This window comes from Vulpes lagopus, chromosome 11, assembly GCF_018345385.1.
Source record: "Vulpes lagopus strain Blue_001 chromosome 11, ASM1834538v1, whole genome shotgun sequence".
Taxonomy (NCBI): domain Eukaryota; kingdom Metazoa; phylum Chordata; class Mammalia; order Carnivora; family Canidae; genus Vulpes; species Vulpes lagopus.
The window spans coordinates 23,638,478-23,661,898 of NC_054834.1; the positions used below are offsets into that span (position 1 = coordinate 23,638,478).

General features: G+C 38.8%; 1 protein-coding gene across 3 annotated transcripts in view; it reads right to left on the minus strand.

Moving 5' to 3' along the window:
• Positions 1 to 23,421, minus strand: part of SEMA3A (semaphorin 3A) — a 461,093-nt gene that overhangs the window by 233,662 nt on the left and 204,010 nt on the right. The gene's annotated exons all lie outside the window — the stretch shown is intronic.

The following is a 23,421-nucleotide window of genomic DNA, read 5'->3' on the forward strand; positions in this document are numbered from 1 at the left end:
GGCAGTAACGAACAACTTCCTCATTCTCCACATTCCCCTCTTGCTATGAATCAATCTCCATTTCTCCTTATGGCCAACTTTCTCAGAAGAGGAGTCAACTGGGACTATCTCCAATCCTACCCTCACTCATTACTCAGTTCTCTACAGGGGACAGAAAGCCTTACTAGCTTACTTATGTAGGACATTAAGATCTCCTAATTATTCAATTATTATCTTATTTCAAATCTCTGGCATTTGACATCCTTTTTAAAGAAATATATAAAGTATAGTTGACATACGATGTTATGTTAGTTTCAGGCATACAACATAGTGATTCCACACATCTGTACATTATTCATTGCTCACCATGGTAAGTGTAGTCACCATCTGTCACCATACAATGTTATTACAATATTATTGACTATATTCCCTATGCTGCACTTTTCTTCTCTGTGACTTATTTATTTTATAGCTGGATATTTGTACCTCTTACTCCCCTTTACCTCTTTCACCCAGCCACCTACCCCCTCCCCAACAGTTTGTTCTCTGTATTTAAGAGTTCATTTTGTTTTATTTTAGTTTTTTAGATTCCGCATATAAGTGAAATCATATGACATTTGTCTTTCTCTCACTTCACTTAGCATAACTTCTAGGTTCATCCATGTTGTCACAAAAGGCAATATTTTATTTCTTTTCATGGCTGAGGAATACTCCGTTGTATATATGTACCACATTTTCTTTATCCCTGACACTCTTGATCAATTGAAATTCCTACTTGAAATTTCCCTTCCTTTGTTTTCCATCACAGAACTCTCACTGAACTCCTATTACACACGTCTATGAGGTCTATGAGGTCTCTGCCCTGTCTTCCTCTGTCAGCTTTATTGACTAAATGACCTCTTTGCATCTTCACTCTTTATCAAAGTTTACCCCTGGGCACTTTGCTTTTCATTCTAACCATTTGAAAATGACATTTCACCTCATTATCATAGCTTTAACTATTATGGATATTCTGATATTTTCCAAATCAGTATCTCTGACTAATAATGCTCTTCCAAACTGCAAAACTCATATTTCTATCTGCTTTGGAGACACATCCACATCCACATCCCCTATGGAGCTCAGCTTCAACAGGGGCTAATTTAAATTCATTATTATCCAAATAAAGCCCTTCTCTTTCATTTATACTTTTCTCCAATACACATAATAATCTTGAAGTGCCAAAGTCAATCATGTCCTTTCACTTAGCTCTTGCCTCTCCCAGTATTGATTAGTGACCTAATCAATCACTATGTTCTTCCGAATTTACTAACTATGTCTTATCTGGTTCTGCTCCTATCCATGCTGTCATTGCCTTGGTTTGGTGTTCCAACTTCTCTTTCTCTCTCTTTTTAAAATTTTTAATGATTTATTTATTTATTTATTTGAGAGAGAGCGAGCATGAGTGGGAGAGGCAAAGGGAGAGAGAGAGAAAATCTCAAGCAGATGCCACACTGAGTGCAGAACCCAACAAGGGGCAAAATCTCACAACCATGAGATCATTACCTGAGCTAAAACCAAGAATCAGACACTTAACTGAATGCACCACCCAGGTGCCCCTCAACTTCTCTTGATTACTACTTATACAACAAACTCAAAACTTGTCATCTTGATTACAGAGTTATCTAATTTAAAAGAAAATTATTAATATTATTATCTTACATAAAATCTTTCAATGCTCTCTCTTTCCTTGTTCTAAAAAAAGGCTTTTAATAATCTGGCTCTTGTTGGTGTTTCTAATTTTATCTTCTAACATCTCTCTGTTAGCCACCTATCCCAGTTATTCCAAAGTTTATCCAAAATCAGCATATCTTAATGAAGTATATATGCATAACCTAATCATTGTGACCAGATTGCTTCCCTGCTCTGTTTCTGACTGGGAAGCTCTGATCATGCTTTAAAAATCTCTTCATCTGATACTTCTTCCCTTAGGCCTTTCTGAGTCTCACAAACAGTGAATCACACCAACCTTTGTGCATTTCACATATATTTATTTGCATGTATTTCACTTTATTGAAACAGTTCATTTTCACATATTATTTCCCAAAATATACTTGGGCCTTGACTACCGGAAATGTATGTTAGTTACCTTAATGCCTTAGTTCCAAGCACAGTGCCTGAAACATAGTAAACAGCCAATAACTTATGCATCTACCTACAGAGTATGACTATAGAAAAGAGAAGGAAATAGATGGCAATCTCCTAATAGTATATAATATAGGCTAGGAATAAGAAACCATGAGGTCTGATAGACAGAGAGAGACAGAGAATCACGATCAAATGGAGGATAAGCAGAAGGAAGAAAAACTCTTAGATGAGAACTTTTCTGGGAGTAGAAATAATAAACAAGGTGGTAACAGCATCCTAAAACTAAAATAGGATAAGATTGTATCTTCACCATTTAATTTTTAAGGAGAGCTTTATTATACTATTTAAATGCTAATTAACATGACACACCAGATACCTATAGAAAAGATCCTAATGTGGCACAGATACTAAACAAACAAAAACAAAAAACAAACAAACAAAACGAAAGTCATAGGAAAAATGAGAAACCAGAAAAGACTGGGAAGTTTGAATCCTGTGATATAAAACAACACCCTAGAGACATCAGCCTATCTTTGCTAAGCAGGAACACACATTTTAATTGACTGAGTGTGGGGGTCTGAGATAAAGCCAAGGCTAAGGTGGGTAGGACAGTAGCCCCCGAGGGGATATAATGAAATTTTTAGCCTTGGTTCTTCGAACAGAAGAAAAACAGTAACAGAGGGAAGGAGAAGGATAGAAGAGTGTTGAAACGGAATATATATATATATAATTATATATATATAATATTAATATATATAATAGTATATATATTAATATATAATAATAATAGGTATATACCATATATATACCTATTATATGCCTATATATACCATATATATATGGTATATATATATATCCTCCTTATGAACCTATTAGAAAGGTTAAATTAACACAATTAAGGGATAATAAGAATGGTGTAGCAAACATTCAAATGGATACTTAATGATCATTAAATACTAAATTAAAAGAAAATTAATATGTCTTGATTAATATCTGACAAAAAATCAAAAGCACCATCTAAATGAAGAGGTTCACCAAATACAACGAAATATTCAGTTCAATAGATGGAATATTTTTTTTTAGATGGAATATTTTAAAATTCACCTGCAAGGCAGTTTCAAAATACAGAAAGTGAAAATATTCGCTTTTCCAATGAGAAATGTACAAGCCCATGTCCAGAGTAACAGATCTGAACACATCTCTCAGTGATCTAGTGTTCATCCAGAGGCACGCACACACACCAACCAGTAAAGATACAGAAGATGTGGACTCCGAAAGTGGCACGCTTGCGCCCAACCACCATTCCTTTTTAAGGAAGTGCAATGCTAGCCCTTTCTTAATTGTGCTTCTTTGATGTGTTCTTTTCTCCATTTTAACCCCAGCATCAGGTAACACTGTATTCAACCTCACAGAACTTGTCTGAGACAAGTTTCCTTCCAGTTTCTTTCTTCTAATTTTCTTACAAAATGCACTTGTTTGTATTTTCATTCATTTTCTTGAAATGCCTCCAAGTTCTGTTTAAATGCAAAGGAATGCTTTAAACAAACACAGACATTTAATCATCTTTGCTGTTCTAGGTGCTTTCCCATCTCAGCACCACCTCAGATTGTTTCCAGGAGTCCGAGCCAAGGGTCAACTCTTTCCTTAGAACAGCTCCTGTGGCTTTTGATATTATCAAGTCCCTTCTCAGTATGTACTGAGTAATCAAGAATTAATTAAATGAAGAATATTGTTTTAGGCAGGAGAATGACAAGTGACTAAGGTAGAATTGCTCCTGGAGTTGTTCTACTTTTTTTTTTTTTTTCAAGTTATTTCAATAACTTGTGGACTTTCCCATTCGCTGACCTGAAGACTTGGCCTGACCAAAGATAAAAATCAGGCTAACATGGAATTTCTCAAACATATAATATTTTCTTCAGTTTGATCATTCTCTTTAGTGTTAATACATTTTTTAGTGAAGAACAAAACTTTTCTTGCATACATTTATTCTCTTGGGTAAAAATTATGCTTCTGGTGAAAACCCTAGCCAAGCCAAAATGCTTTTAACCATGTTTTAAACCTCAAACCTACATCCATAATGGGTGTGGCACTTTTGCTACTTTTTTTGCAACTTCTTTATCTTTATTTTTCCTCATCAAAAACAAAACAAAACAAAACAAAACAAACAAAACCCAAGGAAGACAGTATTTATTTCATAACGTTGTTGTAAGGATTAAATGTGTCTAGACTAGCTACTACATGTTATTCTGTGCAGCAAAACTCTAGACAAATTCACAAGTATGCCATCCCAGCACATGACAAAAAAAGGAAAATTGCCTTCTTTGTCAACACATATGATTTAAGGTAATGGGGATATTTGTATTTAGACGATAAGAAAACAACGAGCCTAAAACATCTGAAAGCCTTGAGAAGACTTCAAGCCCACAATGGTATGTTCCGTAACACCTTAATGCTGTCTCATTCTCTAAATACCTGTCGTAGGCAAAGTAGATTTTTCTTTCTATTTTCTTTCATAATTACTTACATTATACTGAGTGAAGAAGTTAAATATATTAGGAATAATACCTTTGCTGTATTTTCTAAGTGACCTGATATTTGGTCTGGCTAATTCTGCTATTGCAAAAACACAACAGCACATTTAGTGAAGCTCAGGGCCTTGGTAGGAACTTAGCATTTAGTGTCTGTTCAAATGCATAAGATATATTTAATTAATTATAATATTAAAATATTATGAGTATCATGAGAATCTGTTATATGCTCAGTACTAAAAAAATGTCCCATTTTTATAAAGTATTACAGAACAAAAGTTATGGGTCTTGCTTATTCATTTGTTTCTTTTAATGGTGACCTCATAGCCATAATGCAGCATAAAAAATCAATAAAAAGACAGACAAAAAGTAAATACATTGATGAGGGGGTGGCTGTGGTGGCAATCAAGCCACAGTGTTTTCATTTTCAGGGCCCTTCTCAATTGGATTTGCTTCTGGCTACATTCTAGATCATTTAGAAACTTTAAAAAATCCTATTATCTAAACTTTTTCTAGAATACTGTCTCCATTTCCTCACTTCAAACCTGACCTAAACTTGGTAATGCTACCTACCCTGAGACCCTCCCCACACTCATAGCCATGAATGAATAAAGAGGTGCCAGTATTTTCCTCACATTTTTCTGTATTGAAACCATTGCCCTGTTATTTATCAATATCTGCTCCACTTTTGATGCTCATGCCATTCAATCGTTATGTCTTCTCCCCATTTGTCATTCTATCTCCAACTTCATTGGCTTTCTTCTCCATTGATTTGTGCCTACGTAGATCACAACGTTCTTTGATTACCCTTCTCCAGTCTGGTTCTTAACACTCAAGGCAATATGCCTTTAACCATCTCCTCATACGACCTAGACCTCTTCAATTCCAAAGACCTCCACATTTTTTTATACAAACATCTCCTGTTCTTAGGAGCAGTGTCCCCTCCAGCTCACCCTCAGCTCTCACTGAGATCTTTCCCCTTTTAGATTAGATAGCTGGCAGTTTCACCATTAATTTCACGTACCTTTAGATGTGTTTCTTACTCACTCTGACCTTCTGCTTGCCATATGTGTCATTTCAACTTTCAAATTTAGAATAATCTTTTGCATTTTTGTTCCTAAGTGCTAAGCATTGCTGAAGAGGGTCAAGTAACTGGGGTAATTGTATCTATTATAAACAAATGCTAATTAATATCAGTGAGTATCCTAACACTGTTTTGCTGTCTTGTTAGTCTATCTTTGGCATGTGGGAAAACCTTTATTTCACCCTCCCTAGAGTGCAACATGATGGAAATGTTTTGGATGGGCATTTGGTATTATGTACGAAAATGATTTTAAACTTTTTTTTTTCTTATTTTTATTTTTTTTTTAATTTTTATTTATTTATGATAGGAACACAGTGAGAGAGAGAGGCAGAGACACAGGCAGAGGGAGAAGCAGGCTCCATGCATCGGGAGCCTGACGTGGGATTCGATCCCGGATCTCCAGGATGGGGCCCTGGGCCAAAGGCAGGCGCCAAACCACTGCGCCACCCAGGGATCCCCGAAAATGATTTTAAAATGTATATTCATTAAAACATTATTAGGGCAGCCCCGGTGGCTCAGCGGGTCAGCGCCGCCTTCAGCCCAGGGTGTGATCCTGGAGACCCAGGATCGAGCCACACGTTGGGCTCCCTGCATGCAGCCTGCTTCTCCCTCTGCCTGTGTTTCTGCTTCTCTCTTTCTCTCTGTGTCTCATGAATAAATAAATAAAATCTTAAAAAAATTATTAGTATTTATCCAGAGACAATTATCAGATAAGTGCACAAATACATGTTTTTATTTGCATATAAATAATTTATTAAATTATTTTGTAGAGCTATAGTGGAATAGCATGCAGCCATGAAATACATTTTATATTAATTAATATGGCAAGATCTTTATATTACTGAGTGAAGTGAAATATTATGAACTGAAATATTACATACAACTATATATATGTGTATACAGCTAACATTACATGTAATTATACATATGTATTTCTTGTGTTGAATATGAGTAACTATATACAAGTTTGGGAAAATATTTGCTAAATAATTAATGATTCATTTGTTGAAATTTTGTGTGATGTTGATTCTTTTTTCTGATACTTTCTTCTTCAGGAATTTACTTCTTTATAATTCTCAATATAATTTAAAATTCCTGTATGAATTACTGTAGTAAGAAAAACAATACAAACTACATTAATTTTGAGGAAACTAGTTAGATATAACTGTTTTAATTCATTTCCCTTTTATTTCTAAACAAAATGGAATTTAATTTTGACTCCAACTATTCTACTAAGAGGGTTCTTGTAAAGCTCTATTAACAATTAATTTAACCATCAAACCCACTGATGCTATATTCTTGGACAGCTCTCAAAGGGGTATGACAAGGCTGAGTATGCTGCCTTTATTAACAGCATGGCTACTTTAGTAATTTTTTTTCTCTTTTTAAGAAGAATTTATTGACTTAACTTATTTTTTAGAGAGTGAGGGAGAGACAGAGGAAGAGGGAGAGAGAGAGAATCTTAAGCAGGCTCCACACCCAGAGTGGAGTGGAGGCTGATGCCAGGCTTGATCTCACAACCCTGAGGTCATGACCTGAGCTGAAATCAAGAGTCAAATGCTTAACCAACTGAGCCACTTTGGCGCCTCTAAAGATTTTATTTTTAAATAATCTCTACACTCAACATGGGGCTTGAACTCACAATTCTGAGATCTCATGTCACATGTTCTTCTGACTGAGTCAGCTGGTCACCCCAACAGCATGGCTGCTTTAAGCCATGTTGCATGTCACTGCATCTTAAGTTCTTTCGCCAGCTCATTCCCCGTCCCCTAAGTACAGATATTTTCTAGGTGCCATGATCACAGTGCATTTCTTTCAGCCTACATATTCTTCACTAATCTACTTCCCTCCCACATCTTCAAATATCATCCTTGCTGGGTGATTCTCAAATTATTATCTAAATATCAAAGCTATACACTTAGCAGCCTGCTGTTTACTCCATAAAATAAGCCTGAAGTTACCTCAAACTCTGCAGGGGTAGATGAGAATTCACTAATTTCCCTTCTAAATTTTCATTCTCCCATGCCTTAGATTTTAAATGCATCACTACCCTCTCCTTTGCTTGAATTTACAACTCCAGACTTGAACTTCCTGCTGCCTCACAGCTAGTCACCATACTTGCACTGATCGTGGGCCTGTCACATATTTGGTAGCAGGTGAAAGAAGTAAGGATCTAGATGAGGTACTATTTCCTTCTCACTCCCAGTTATACTGGCCTATTTTGGATATTAATCACTTCTCTCCTACACATCCAAAATAGCCTCTTACGAGAGATTTCTAACTCTCTTTTTCTTTAGTCATACAGACATCAATGTTAAATTGATAAAATTCTGATTAAGATGTTCTCCATTTCCAAGAGAGGAAGGACATTACCAATATATTAGTTTGACATTCCAGGCCCTTCCTCCGGGATGTCATTTCAACCTTCTCTTAAGACCATTTCTCATTCACAGTTACACTCATCTTCCCAATATTCTATTAGCCACAAATGAATAGCCACATTGTTCTAAAATGCATAGATTTTTAAAATTTCTGACATTAATTTGACCAAGACAAGGAGTTTGGCATTCACCTGGGACACAAGTAGTTACTAATTTTTTGCTATTCCCTTGATTGTCATGCTCCAAAGTCTATGCCTTTGATCACTATAGTGTGTTACAGTTCAATTGCACTGAGACCCATACACAATCAATTCATAGAAATATATTTCAGGAATGCTTTTTTAAAAAAGTTTTATGGCAATGCATATGAGAGTGGGAATCATTGCTGACTGAAATATTATCAGAAAACTCATCCATAAAAAGAAGACAATAGTCACAGGTTACTAGATGGACACGTAGCAATGTTTTATAGGAAGTAATGAGGAAGCCAGATTTTGTGGAGCATAGGTTATTTTTGGGGCATAGTAGATGAGAAGCCCTCAGAGGGATGTTGATAGCATTTTCAACTGAACTTGTCACAGGACAGCGGGAAATCTATAGTGACCACAGTAAAGATCTAAGCCATTGAGGACAGTGTGAACTAGACTTTTTGAAGGAATGAGAAGGAAATGACTCATCAGAAATCAGTGGTCACTGTTTCTCTGAAAGCTGAATTTTAAAAAAAAAGGAATAACAGTTTACAGACAACTACATTATCCAAATAAAAAGTATACATACGCATAATTATTGTTATTGATTTATATGCTATTTATATGTCTATGGTGTGATTAAAGAAAATGAAAAGGTAACTAAAAATAAGCACAGGCCAAGTTGGGGTCTCATGTCAAAACTTGCATATACAAATGTGCTTCAATTAGCTTAAAAAATATTCCTCTAGGTTCGGGAGATTTTTCTGAATTTCAACAAATTCATATATAAAGAGTGTATCAGAGACTAAATGATCTGGTTTGTTTTCAGGCCAAGTAATTACAGGTTTTAAAACTGGGCTACTACTTACTAACTGTGTGACCTAAAAGGCGAGAAATTAGGGTTCCAGCTTTCTTTCACCCATAATTGGCTGTATGACAAAAGACAAGTCAATTATCATCATTGCATCTTGGTTTTCTCATCAGTTTAATAGGTATAAGCTGAATAACTCAACTCTGGGGAAGGATAAGCAAGCATCATTTTCCTCTTTAACTAGTGATATTACAGTGGGGAAAATTACCAAATATAGGACAAATTGTGCTTGGCTAAAATACTCTATTGGATTGGACAACAGCATAAGTATACTTCCCATTTTGGTTTTTATATAAGTATTATTGCTATATATCAGTGTATTAATTTCTAGATATCTGTATCTATCTCTTTCTACATATCATTTATCTATTTGCCAGCCTATATATGTATATCAGTACTTATTAATATAACAGTTAAACTTAATGTCTTATAAGTTTTAGATTGGTTGCACACATTTTGATTTGTTGTCACGCTAAGCATCCGATTCAAAGCAAATAGCTGTGGAATCAAACTTAACTTCAAACTTACACATTTTTATCCCTCTCTCCATTTAATTTGTGTTTATATGTTTCAATCAGCTGCCTCAAATCCCCTGGCCTAAAGAAAAAGTGAGAATTGTAGCTTATGAATAGATTACTGGTAATCATTCCTGCATAATCTTAAATAATTTACTTAATTTTTTATAAGTAAAAATGGAAATGTGAAATTTTTCTTTGCTGGCTCTATTTCCTGAAAGAATTTAAGATATTGGGGCAGCCCGGGTGGCTCAGTGGTTTAGCATCGCCTTCAGCCCAGGGCCTGATCCTGGAGACCCGGGATGGAGTCCCACGTTGGGCTCCCTGCATGGAGCCTGCTTCTCCCTCTGCCTGTGTCTCTGCCTCTCTGTGTGTGTCTCTCATGAATAAATAAATAAAATCTTAAAAAAAAAAGAATTTAAGATATTTTACCCTATATACAAACTTATTGGGATAAGTGCATATATGAGCATCTTTCATTAACTGTGCCTGTGGAAACTACAATGATTTAAAGCCATGTTTTAAATACAAGAACTTTAAGAATGTAGAGCAAGAAAAATACATTACAATAGTAATACTAAAATAAAACTATTTTTTTCAACTTAGAGGTAGTTTAAATTTCAGGATCATCTGGAAGATTTCATGATTATGCAACTATGCATATCTTCTTTAGGTAAAACAACAACAAATATTAGTAGTTTATTCGGTATCTGCTTAATCAAAAATTTAATTCTCAGAAAAATCTTTTTCAGTTTATGAAATGTTAGACATTTTTTCTTAAAAAAGTAGAGTGAAAATTCTTTGTAAATAAATCTTTTTGCCTATAGAAAACGGCATCCACTAAACGCCTTGTAAATAATCCATCCTATGTAGCCATCTTGCATACTCATTTTACACTGAAATATCAAAGAAAAAAAAGACATGAGTAATAAATGATATTTTTAAAATATGAGAGCTGTTATTGAGGAAATAAGTTTTGAGAATCTTGTATAAAGAATTCATTTTTTTAAAGCATCTGGTTATCTTTCTGACTAAAAAAGCAATACCAATTATATTTTATAGGTAGCAATTTCTTTTTATAGTTTAAGAACTGGATCATAAAAGAAAACAACTGTGGTTAGAATATTTTTTACATATTTTGGGGAATATAATGAGAGCTGAGGCACTAAATCTGAGAAGTTAAAATTAAGTACAGAACCACATTACTGACTTTAATCATCTTTGGAGGCCATCTTTTGATAAAGTTGCTTCCATGCATAATAGAGATTTATACATAATCACTACTTCTATCATTATGAGTGTAGATAAAGACAATTTTGATTAAAAAAAAAAAAAGAGGTTCAGGAACGCCTGAGCAGCTCAGTTGGTTGAGCGTCTGCCTTTGGCTCAGGGCGTGATCCTGGAGTCCAGGGGTTGAGACCCGCATCGGGCTCCTTGCATGGAGCCTGCTTCTCCTCCCTCTGCCTATGTCTCTGCCTCTCACTGTCTCTCATGAATAAATAAATAACATCTTTTTAAAGAAAGAAATTCTAAAAATTGTACCATGTCCAAGTTAATATTAATGTTTGATACAGTATGGTAGAAAAGTTATTTTTTTCTATAACTTACAAGAAAGAGGCAGAGGGATATTAGATACACACTCAGAAGGTAGAAGGTCGTGTGAAGGTAGAAGTAGAGAGATTTGACAATGCTACACTGCTGCCTTTGAAGATGGCCATAGGCCAAGGAAAGTAGCCACAGAATTAGAAGAGGTAAGGAATGGGTTTTCTCTTGAGCTCTAGGACAGTGGCCTGCTTATCTTGATTTTGACCCAGTGATGCACATGTTGTACTTCTGACTTCAGAATTGTGAGAGAATAAATTCTTATGATTTTAAGATACTGAGTTTATGATAACAGATTATTCCAATCCTAGAAAACGAATAGGACTTTCTAAACACAAAGGCAGTGGGAAAATGGTGAGAAAACCAAAAAGCAAACAAAACACTTGACTATATAAAATCTTAAACTTATTTATGCCAGAAATAAAAGAAAATACAAACTAGTAATATTGTTTTATTCTAAATATAACACAAAACTGATAATTCCAATATATATGTATAAAAAAACCCAAAATACTAAAGCTGAGTAAAACAAGTCCATCTTCAAAATAAGAAGCTCAAGGGAGCATATATATAATACACATATATATTTAATGTTCAACCTGGAAAGCAATCAAATAAATATAAACAGAAGTAAGCTAATATTTTTTACCCCCAAGTGACAAAAATCCCAAGCTGTATTTGGTTTTTTTCATGTTGGAGGAGATGTCACAAATTAAGCACTAGCATACTCATCTCAGAAGAGAAGTTATACCTTCTTAGAAAACAGCTTGATACGTATATATGCATAAGAGCTCTAAATGTGTATTGTATTTAAAAATTAGTCTTAAGGAAGTCATCAAAATGATTTATACGAGGTTATCACAGTGCTATTGACTGAAAACAATGAAAGCATCTACTAATAGGAGAACAGATTTATAATTACTGTAAAATGATACAATGCAATGCAATGAAATGATTATAATTCATGGTTTCAAGTATAATTAATGATATTAGAAGTTCTATAGGTGGCAAAATTTGGTGAAATATGAATGCTTAAAAAGATCTATAATGTCAAATTGTACACGGTATGAAAAAAATTGCGGACAGTAAAACAAAGCAACAAAAATTCATGAAGATGTGTATTTAAAAAGTAAAACAGCAAATACTGTTGTTGCTAAAAAGACTAATTCTCACATTTTTAAAGTAATTAATTCTGAATGGTAGCTATATAGTTGAATTAGCTTTTTTTTTTTTAAACATTTATTTTTATTTATTTATGATAGACATAGAGAGAGAGAGGCAGAGACACAGGCGGAGGGAGAAACAGGCTTCACGCAGGGAGCCGGACGCGGGACTCGATCCCGGGACTCCAGGATCACGCCCTGGGCCAAAGGCAAGCGCGAAACCGCTGAGCCACCCCGGGATACCCCAGCTTTCTTATTTTTAATATTCGGTAGTTCCACAAGGAAGTTTTTGGGGCTTAACATTTTTTTAAATATCATTACAACAGAATAAAGTAGATATAGCATGCACTTAGAGATCACCATCAAGATCAAACCAACATTAACTTCTTGACATATTTGTGTCTGATCGGTCGTATTTTAAATTTTAGAAAAATGAGAAAAAATATTAAAAAGTAGCAGCCCTGTCTCTCTCCTTCTGATTCCTGCGTTTACAGACATCTGAAGCTTGGTGTGTAACATTTGTAATGAGGAAACAAGGTATCCAATTTTTAAACAAAATAAGTGTCAGAACCAACCACCTTTGGCTGAGAAGGGGCAAGACAGAGAGAGAGCAGCGGCCAGTCTGTAAGGACGTCCTGAGCGGCGGGTCAACGGGCAGGGCAGGATGCTGGGCCCGCAGGGCGCTGCCCGGGAGCTCCTCCCTCCCGGACTCCGAAAGGCCTCCGAGCCCGAGGCACAGCCCGCGTCGCCCGCGTGTCCCCCCCACCCCCGGCCTGGCTGGCCCTGGGCCTGGGCCTGGGCGCTGTCGGAGGAAAACCCCGCTGCACGGAAAGTGTGTGTCTCAGAAGAACCTAGAAAAACTAGAGGTGGATCTGGGTGTTCAGAAGTAAAGTGTGCCCGAGTCTGAATCAGGTCTTCAAGCCCCGTCCCGCGTCAGCGGTCTCCCGGGCTGCGTGTCGGAGCGGGCTGCGGGGGCTGCGGGGGCTCGCGTGGGGCTGCGGGGGGCTGCGGGGGCTCGCGGGGGCTCGCGGGGGCTTGCGTGGGGCTGTGGGGGCTCGCGTGGGGCTGCGGGGGCTCGCGGGGGCTGTGGGGGCTCGCGGGGGGCTCGCGGGGGCTCATGGGGGGCTTCGGGGGCTTACGTGGGGCTGCGTGGGCTCGCGTGGGGGCTCGCGTGGGGCTCCCGTGGGGCTGCGGGGGCTCGCGGGGGGCTGCGGGGGCTCGCGTGGGGCTCCCGTGGGGCTGCGGGGGCTCACGGGGGGTTCGCGTGGGGCTGCGGGGGCTCGCGGGGGGCTCGCGTGGGGCTCCCGTGGGGCTCCCGTGGGGCTGCGGGGGCTCGCGGGGGGCTGCGGGGGCTTGCGTGGGGCTCGCCGGGGCTCATGAGGGGCTGCCGGGGCTGTGGGGGCTCGCGTGGGGCTGCGGAGGCTCGTGTGGGCTCGCGTGGGGGCTGCGGGGGCTCGCGTGGGGCTCCCGTGGGGCTGCGGGGGCTCCCGTGGGGCTGCGGGGGCTCGCGGGGGGTTCGCGTGGGGCTGCGGGGGCTCGCGTGGGGCGCGGGCAGAGTCCGCAGGTCAGGGGTCAGCCTGCGGGAGGCGGCCTCTCGTCGCCGCCCGGGGTGACCCCATCGGGCCTGGCGCTGTCCTCCCGGGGCACCGGCGCCGCCCTCGCAGCAGCCGCAGCAACGCAGGTCCCTCTGGCGCATCCTTTCCTCCCTGGTACTTTGCTTTCTCTCCAGGTAATTTGCAGCCTGTCCTGTAAAGAAGTGGCTGCTGTTGTACCTAAGGGCAGATGCCGGGAACGGTTTGTGACCGCCGTCCGACGAGCTGCGAGGCCGCGCCAGGGGGACCGAGGGCGGGGCGGGCTCCGCGGGGCCTTGGCCTCCCCGGGCGCCCGCCGCGCTGGGGGCTCTGGTGTCCTCTCCCGAGGCCCGGTCCCAGGGAGGCCGCGCCCCAGCCGGCCTCTCCTTACTCTGCGCAAAGACACCCCCCCTTCCCCCCCCAGCTACCTGTAAGAGCAGGATTTCTGCGGACGCGGGTTTCAGCAAACAGCACGCCAATGAAGCTCACGGTGCTAAAAGGTTTTTTGAAGGACACCACCTAAAACATCCCGCTCTTTGATAGCTTTTGTTTTATTTTGTTTTAATTACACAGTGTACGTGGGGACAACCTCTACCTGGGAGACACCACAAAACGCTCCTTAACCTTTAACAGCCCAACGTCCCCACTATAAGGGACCGAAAGGCTTCAAGGGACAAAAAAAAAGAAGTGCTCCCCAGAGTGACTGCTCCTTCCCTCGTGACATGATCTGGGTCGGAGCGAGGCCACCCTCGGCCGGACATCTGTGACCCGAGCTCTAACCCATGTGGAACAGGAAACCTGGGTGTGTCCATACTTGGCAAGTGACGGGCGACATTCTGTGCCACCCAGTGCGGCCCTTCCCAGCTGCAGAGGAATAAAGTGCCCCTGTCCGACCTGCTGGCCGCCGCCGCTGCTTCCTCCACGCAGCCGCCTCCTGCACCTCGACAATCTCCGAGCGGCCCATTCCTCAAACGGACCCCCCCTCTTATTAACCCCTCTACCTAAAACTCTTTTAGCTTCACTTAAGGTAGAGGGTATTTGCTTGGAAGAGGACCTCAGTAAGAAGACTTTCATTAGTCACAGTCCAAATTTTTTAAACTTCCTTTTGCCGGTATATGCAGCTACAGTCAACACACCCAGGCCTCCCCTTCTTCACATAGTTTTGCAGACACGCAAGATTCAGTAAATAGTATGTCTACTATTGCTTGTAGTGCTAAAAAGTTATTCTTTCAGAATATCATTAAAAATATTTGTATTAGAGATAAAACCAAATACTCCATGTTACTTAAAGAGACTTGACTCCAGGTCTGATGTGTTGTGATGTAGGAAATCAGCAGTGAACTAGAGTCTGGCTCCAACTCTTACTAAATATGCGCTTTTGCCCATGCCGTGTAATTTTTTTGTTGTTTTATTTGCCAAATGTCCCTCTACCTTATAAAGATATTTTAGGAGTCAGGTGAGATAATGAATGTGAAAATTATTTGTATAAAATAAAAATAAAGTAGGTGATGCTTGCATTACATTCCAAGAGAAGGATAATAGCTACATCCAGATCCTTTGCTTCCATGAATAGTGTTCTTTCTAACTGACCATATTCCAATAAACATATACGTAATATTAATATTCCATTTCAACAAAGCTGATTTTTGTTTCCTGCCTAACTGCAAATGATAGACCTCAAAAGTCCTTAGACTTCCTACTGCAAAGACTGAAATCTTACTCACTGGCTGGATATATGGATATTCTTCCAATGTTACTTTTAGTGAAAAAAAAAATAGTATGTAAAAACAGACACTTAAGCATAAAGGGCAATTTCTTATGTGTCCCTTGCATTCTTAGAAGTATACACAACTTACATTATGATTACATTAATACTTTTATTGGCCTCTGGGTTAAAAACAAACAAACAAAAATAAAGCAACATTATTGAACTGCTTAATTGCTTCCATTTTGTTTGGGAAACTTAACCTCGATTTAACCTTTGTGGCTACTGTGCAGGTCAAAATCAAATGCCTTTGATGATCTCAGGCCCAGAATAATAAACTCTTCAGGGGCTTTAAGCCTCTTTACCTTTAACAGGGGGAACTGAGCAGTCTTTAACTTGTTTGTGTTCATTGATTGATAATGAGCAGTTTCTCTGTCTACATCTGTGTGGGACTATGTGAGTCTGCTTTAGCCTGCTGGGAGTTGAGAGGACGGATAGGCAATCACCGAGGGTTTAAAACATTGTTGTAAAGATGACGTTTGGGAGGCAAATATTTTGGCCATAGGCCAATAGGTTTTTGGGTTTTTTTTTTTTTTTTTGACTGTAAAACAAGCTTGACACTTTACATTTTCATTTTAATCTGTTTCTACAATTCAATATAAGTTGACAGTTCACGCTTTCTAAGTAATGGAAGATTTCTCCAAATGGCTACCTATAACAATAGGTTATAAAAGGAAAAAATCCAGAGTTCAATTATTTTATCCCAATTTCATCACTTTATACAAAATCTATTAGGAATCAACTCAATTATGGAATATTTGATTCTTACTTTTGTTTTCTGTCAATTTGGCAAAACAAAAAATGCCCATGTCCAGAATGGAGATAATCTCCTGAAGAGTTAAAGATTTCTTATTACCTGTAGACGAGATAGTAGTTATAAAATTCATAGAGCTTATGCTTTCTGTAGGGTTTTTCTTATCATAAGAATTTCACAATATAAGTAAATTCAAATATAACTCGTGCCTTTTAAGCCATTTATGCAACAAGGGAAATGTCTGTCAAATTGCAACATACTAAAGCTTTAATAAGACTATTCTTTTCCTTATTCTATGCAACCTTTTATTCTATCAATGTCATGGTACATTGGGTTTACAGGAGCATTGGTTAAAATGAAAAGTATTATTTCCCGATCCAAGGTGCTATGTTTTGTTAGTCATCAGGAGAGCAGCTGGGTTGGAATTTCTGACTGAGAAACAGCAGGTTAGAAGCCAGGAGGACTGATTTACATGATCAGGAGCCAAGAGTCTGTTTCCAAGTGGACAGGAGGACTTGACGCCAATCCACATGGTCAGAAGAACTAACTCCAGGATAAGCAGTGTGTTCTCATTTATCCTTAAGTGAGGACATCTATGCTTAAGTGAAGACAGGGAGACTGCTTTCGAGCCAGAAGGCTGACTCAAGAAAACTATATTTCTTCATAGCTTGGAAGGCTATCCATGGAGCAGAGGTCCCACAGAAACCATGCTACACATCTAGTGACCGCCCTAGTACTCTTTACACAAAACTTGTTATTACATGACTCATCTAGCCTCACCACATACTGAGCTTCCCCTGAGCAGCTTAAGCAGTTTGTTTTATCCTGAGAGCAACTAGTCTGAATCCTTGGGTCACCGAATCTACAGAGTTCTCACAAGGATTAGGAGTCTCCTCTGATTAACCTAGAACTAGAGACCTCAGATCTTGTCTCTCTCTGAGCTACTAGTTAGACAATGAAGGTTAACATAGTCAAGAATGTGATTCAAGGTCCACAGACTATAATAAACCAATTGCAGAGAACATATCATATACTTATTCCTGGTACTGAGACTGGAGAAAATTCTTTGTAGAGTCCTGAGAAATTTCATGTCACATATTCTTACAATAAATAAAACTATAAAAATAATGTGGCTTTTAAAAATAATATTCTATAATTTGAGAAAAGTAATTCTATTAGAGGTCAAAATGATATGCAGCTGTTGAATATTCAGATCAATCCAAGAACAGACCCTTCTCGAGTACCTGCTAGAGTGGAAGGAGAGCAAATGCTCCATCCCTGCATGTCATTGCTCTCTGGAGAGATTTTGGTAGGTACTGAGCAGGAGTGTGATCATTATGTCACTGGACTGTTACCTGGTAGACAGTGATTCTTTGGTGCTGCTAAGATATGTATCACAGAATTTAACAGACAGCCATAGGAGATAGGATTGATAATCAGTTATGAGGGATAAAATGTAGAAAAACCATTCAAACACAAATAGAAGAATACTGGTCTCCATATAAAGGCAAACCACAGAATAACACAGGAGGAATGAGGCTGTTTTATTTTTTCCCAGATATTGTATTGAGTCTGCTATAGCGTACACAACAAGATGGGGTATACATTTAAGATCCATTGTTGGAAGTGAAGTCTCATCATAAGTTATGAACCTGTCAGAAAAGTACTGCTTACCTAAGATACTTCCTTCGTTCTTAAAGAATATTTATCTTTTATGAGAACCAAAATTTCCCATACATATAAGTTAGAAAAACAAGTCCTTACCTACAGTGATTCTGGATGACATAGAAACATTAAAAGACTCTGTTATACAATGAAGAATCAAGATATATTGGATGGTATAATATAAAATACACTATTTTGCTCTCCTATCCGCTTAGAGAAATTGCATCATATAAATTCATCAATTTATTTTAAAATGCCAAAGCTGTGAACTTAAAGTTGAATAAGAGCTTGGTTCTAAAATATTAGTAAACATTTCCTTTGTGCTTAAGTAACAGATGCTTTCTACGAAGGCTAATGTTTTTCTAAATGCAAGTCCTAGTAAAGAGTATTATACCACTTTTTATAGCATTAATTAAATTACTCAGTAAATATTTACCAAGCATCTACTATGCAAGGTTTGGAGATACAAGAGACATCCAGCCCCAGCCCTCACAGAGTTTCTAGTTCAGCAGAGAGAAAGTCCAAAAAATCTATGATGAGGGTTACAAAGTGTCTTTTAGATTAAGGGACCTAATTACCACCTAGTTATTTGCAACTTTGATGAGCTCATTTTTGCACAAAAAAGTATGCAAAGTATACAACCTATGTATTATATACGTAAGTATATTACACACTATAATTAGATATAGATGTGTAATGCACGTATTGAGTATGTATGTGTCGTGTTTATGTATAAATACATGCATGTAGATATCTACACATAGCAGCATAGTTAGCTGTGAAAGGAAGAAAAGGAAAAGGGGAGTGGTAGCTGGTGGGAGATGTGGGATAGAGGGAAGTTTCGGATAGAAGATAATTGTAAAATCATGATAGAATTGTCTGGTATAGAAATAAGAGTTGAGGCTACAGGAGTGAAGAGATAGAAGGTAGAGTGAGAGCTGCAAAAAAGAGAGAATATCGTCCAGGACACAAGTTGAATAGGAGGAAGAAAACATTTGCTGCTGTGTCAAGAGGGAATAAGAAAATGACAAGTGATTAATCCATCGAGTGGCAAAAAGTTGGGATGGTTCTCATTTGATGCTTATAATTTTCTCCATTGCAGTAAGTGGCTAAGTTATCTCTGAGGGGGAGGGAAAGTCAGCAGGTAAGAAAGCTAAGTACGTTTTGAAAAGAATGCTGAGGAAAAGCTCAGAACCAGCTGATGAAGAAAACTAAGAATCACTGGACAGAATCCGAGCCTATTCGGTGCTGGTCATCAGGAGTGTGTGCCGTGGCCAACTTACATTGTTTTGTGATTGTCTCTAGCAGTTTCCGGTGGAAGCGTGGAGATGACAGGTGATTCAGATGATCCAAGACTGGGGTTTGGCAGAAAGATGCAAGGGAGTTGAACTGGTCTGGAGGAATGAGGTGTTATCCTGATAGTGAATGAAAAATTAAATGAGGAAGATTGTAAAGAAGTGAAAAAATAGTACCCACTGGGAAAACAGAACCATCGGGCTATTTGGATGTGTGAATCAGAGAACTGAACCACTCTCCTGGGGATCGCCGAAGGAGAGGGCCCAAACGAAGGAGGCTGTGATAGATTTAGTTGTCTCAGTCTTTTACTCCGAACTCCTCATGGTGATGACAAGGCCCACATGTGAGTATGGAACTTAGTCACTGAGGTTGAGACAAATGGAGATGAAACCAAGGACCTGAGAGGGCAGGTTGTCAGCTGAACAAAAACATTGAATTCGCAGAAGATAGCAATAGGATTTGGATGAGAAAAAAATGACTTAAGTTGTGTGCTAAAATTTCAGTAAATAACAGGAAATGATTTAAAAGTCAGTGAAACTAACTAGGACAAAGAATGAAGGGAGACAGAGCTGAGCACATATGATCAAAAATGACAAGGACTTGTTCTAAGAGTTGAGTGGTACTGGCTTAAGGACTTGCCTGTGAACTGAAACCAGAGGGCAATGACCCATAAAAATCCAATGTGAATTTTCAATAATACACATTTCATGAAAATCCTTGCTCAGTTCTAGAGACCACACCATCAAACATCTTTAGAGCACTTCTGTTTTAGTTGGACAATTGTGAAGTGGACATCTTTTAAGTGCCAGATGACAAATCATTATAACATGGATGTAACATGTACCCAGCACCCAACCAAGATGTAAAAGATTTCCAGTATCCCGGCAGCTTGACTCTACCGCCTCCCAGTCATTAGCTACTCATCTAGAGACATAATTCCTAATCTGGCTTTTATCATCATGGATTAGTGTTGTCTGGTTTTGCATGCCACCATGACCATGTCTTTTGGCCTATGCATATGTACCAAAAGGCATTTACAGGAGGCCCATGACAGCATTATCTCTAATGGCCTTCTTCACATTCTAATGAAGTGAAATTTGACAAACACTTCCTCTAGGAAGCACGTGTGTCTTGCTGAGTTCCATTTTTGACTGCTGGAGACCAAGTCAAAGTGAAAAGGTAGGTTGAATTAAGATGAGACCCCAAAGCTTTAACTTGAAAGTAGATCATCGTGCAGTGAAGCGCCCAGGAACGTTGAGGACATGGCATGGGCAGGCCTTGAACCACTGGTTAATAATAACATAGCAAGGAGAAATAACAATATTTTTGAACATTTATCACCATCCAGATGTTCCTTTAATACCTGCATATATATTATTTCCACTACCTTCACAACCACTCTCTAAAGCTGCTATTCTTTTATCCCACGTTATATCTGACTAAACTGAGGCAAAAAGAATTGAGATTTTGGAAAGCTTACTCCTGTCTCCACCTAGGGTTTCCATGGCTACCTTCATTTGAAGGCAATACTCCCACATGGCCAGGCTCCTCCTCAACACCGAACCTTGACCCTCTCACAGATTGTGGAATTTGAACTAGAAATGCACAGAAATACATCTGCTACACCACAAGAACTCTGTTGAAACTTGAAACCCAAAGGAGTATTCAAATTTACAGTCTTTGGTGATTATCTCTGGAGTCTACATTGTCCCTTCGCTCTGGTGTAACCTAGAAAACTTCAGAGCCTCACCTCTCCTGTGCCCTTGTTGTATCATTTCCATTGATTACAAAACTCCTATAATATTATTCTGAGGTCACAGTCATCGTCATTCTCATTATGAGATCTGATATTGCTAATGAGAAAGAGGAAGAACGCCTAGAGATTGGTAGTCACACCAAAGTCACTTCCAAAAATAAAAAGAGAAACATTCTGCAACATGTTTTCTGAGACTTAAACAATTGCCAACAGATAAAATAGGCAAGACTTTTAAAACTGTAATGTCCTTTTGGGGCACCTGGGGGCTCAGATCGTCTGCCTTCAGCCCAGGATATGATCCTGGGGTCCTGGGATCGAGTCCCACGTCGGGCTCCCTGCATGGAGCCTGCTTCTCCCTCTGCCTGTGTCTCTGCCTCTCTCTCTCTCTCCGTGTGTCTCTCATGAATAAATAAATAAAATATTTTTAAAAACCCTGTAATGCCCTTTTTACTATGATGGCAGATGAAACAATCCTGCTTCTGTCACTTTTTATTCAGTTTTATTATTCAATAATAAATCTAGAGATTTAAAATCCTTTCCCAAAGCACAAGAATAAAATACAACCTGCAATTAGCAGTTGGAACTTTGAGAACCCAGTGTGGGTGACAGGGGACAATGATCATGTGGTGATGCAACGTCAGGTCCCAACCCAAGTCTCTGTATGGCTGGTTTTGCATGTTTGCGGTCCTTTTATTTGCTTAAATACATGCACCATGTAAAGAAAAATCTATGAATGTGACTCCCTTTTTTTTTTTTTTACAAGAAATGACATGTGCAGGTAGCTTGAAGAATGTAGTTTGACCATATTTAGGTCTCTATAAATGGTACGTGAATTTGTGGAGTGAAGGTGGTAAATGGAGCTATATTACATGTCTTGTAATACTAAGAATTATATTGTTGCCTGAAAGTAATGATTTATCTTCAGCTTGCTTATTTTTGAACTATGGAATACATTCTTAAAACCCTGGTAAAGGGACACCCGCGTGGCTCAGCGGTTGAGCATCTGCCTTCGGCTCAGGGCGACCCGGGGTCCCAGGATCGAGTTCCGCGTGGGGCTCCCTGCAGGGAGCCTGCTTCTCCCTCTCTCTGTGCCTCTGCCTCTCTCTGTGTGCCTCTCATGAATAAATAAATTAAATCTTAAAAAAAATATATAACAACAACCCTGGTAAAAGCCTTTATAATTGATTGATCCTGCTCTGGGACTGGGACACATAAGGATCCTTTGCACATTCTTTAGCCTATGACTTGTTAATGATGATTCTATCTAAAAGAATTTTTTAAGGGGCAAATAAGGAAAACAAAAGCCTGGTGAATATAAGCATCTGTTTGAAGTATTCTGGTTAAGTACAGTAATAAAAGTGATGCGCTGTACTGTGTTTGCTGAACAAAGGGAACCTTCCACACACTCTAGAATAGCAATGAAGGGGTTACTGTTTATCAGTCGTACAATGGAACAGAAAATGAACACTGGCTCTCTAGTTCAAAGGGCTTGAGGGAACTTGGGTAACTTTATCCCCTTTAGTCACAAACTGCGAGATGGCATATGGTTAACATCCTTTTTTGGTGTTATTTTTAAACTTGTTTATAAGACCGAAATAAAAAGTATTCTGAATCCTATAATGACTTTTCTCCCTGGATAGAAACTCAGTTGTGCTGGGCCAGACGGTACCTCTTCCAGTGTGACTATTTGACAACTTTTCTCTTTGCTGGTGAAGCAGGAATGGATGTTGGAAAAAACAAAATCTAAAAGGGTAGTATATTATATTTTTGCTTTTCTTTTTTCTCCCCTCTGAGTTTTCCCATGGCATAGGTATTCCAGACCTAGATGGCTAATATAGTTGAAAGGGGAATTTAGAAAACTGTCAAAAATCGTTTGGGGAAAGACAGTGTCTCCCTGATTTTCCATGAATCAAATGGTGACAAGGGAATATCATTTTCTGACTAACTTAATTTCTGACTTTATCACAGCCAGTGGTTTGGTCCTTCTAAATCACACAACATTTTTTTTAAGGCAAAAAAAAAAAAAAGCCAAAGGAAGTAATAAATGTCAAACACTCATCAAAAACAGACTGGGTACTTTAATTTTTTTTTTTTTAATTTTAGTCTCTACTGGAGTTCTTTGAACTTATAACAAGTAACCCATATGCAGTTCAAATCTACTGTAAAGCTAGTTTAC